Consider the following 1,002-nt stretch of genomic DNA (forward strand, 5'->3'; position numbering starts at 1 on the left):
TAATGGTGGAGAAAGCTAATAGAGGCAGGATACGGACTCTCGATAGTAAAGCTCAAACTGGTATTATTTTCTGTGGACTCAAAAATGGTGAGAGCACCAGTGATCAAGGTCCCCAATTTTCTCACCTCTGCTCATTTTTCAAGGCATGACTTAAATCAATCAATCTGCATTTCTTGATAAATAAGTTGAGAAATTTGTATTTGAATACATATTTAAGTATGAACATTATTTTTTAAAATGTGAATTAACACAAAATGGGATAGAAAAATATGATGACAGGACCTATGCAAATGTGAAAAATGCATCTTTCTTTTGATTGCCATGGGTTGTCCTGGATTACAGCTGAGTGGATGGCTGCTTTGATACTATCTCCACCCACCCACTTACACAAACACACACTCTTTATTGGTGCTGGAACAGGAACATAGAAGAGCAAATCTGAATCTGATTAAATATTTTATTTATTTATTTATTTATTAAATTTATATACCGCCCTATCTCCCTTGCGGGACTCAGGGCAGTGAACAGGCAATACTAAAAACCACAAATAAATAAATAGTTTCTGTTTTAAAATCGAATTAAATAATAGGCCTGTTCTAAAAACACACCCATACAAAACCCCCCACTGAAACACAATCCAAACTACGCCAGGCCGACCGCACGGAATAGATGGGCCTTCAGGGCTCGGCAAAAAAGGCGCAGGTCCGCAACTGTACGTAGGTCAGGGGGTAGGTCATTCCAGAGGGCAGGAGCTGCCACAGAGAAGGCTCTCCCCCTGGGGGTCGCCAGCTGGCATTGTCTGTCTGACGGCACTCTAAGAAGGCCCTCTCTGTGGGAGCGGACTGGTCGAAGGGAGGTGTTTGGTAGGAGGCGGTCTTGCAAATACCTAGGTCCATTGCCATGGAGCGCTTTAAAAGTTGTTACTAACACCTTGAAGCGCACCCGGAAGGCCACCGGCAGCCAGTGCAGCTCGCGCAGGAGAGGTGTTACATGGGAGCATCT

Source organism: Protobothrops mucrosquamatus, unplaced genomic scaffold (assembly GCF_001527695.2).
Source record: "Protobothrops mucrosquamatus isolate PMUCROS unplaced genomic scaffold, P.Mucros_1.0 scaffold918, whole genome shotgun sequence".
NCBI lineage: Eukaryota > Metazoa > Chordata > Lepidosauria > Squamata > Viperidae > Protobothrops > Protobothrops mucrosquamatus.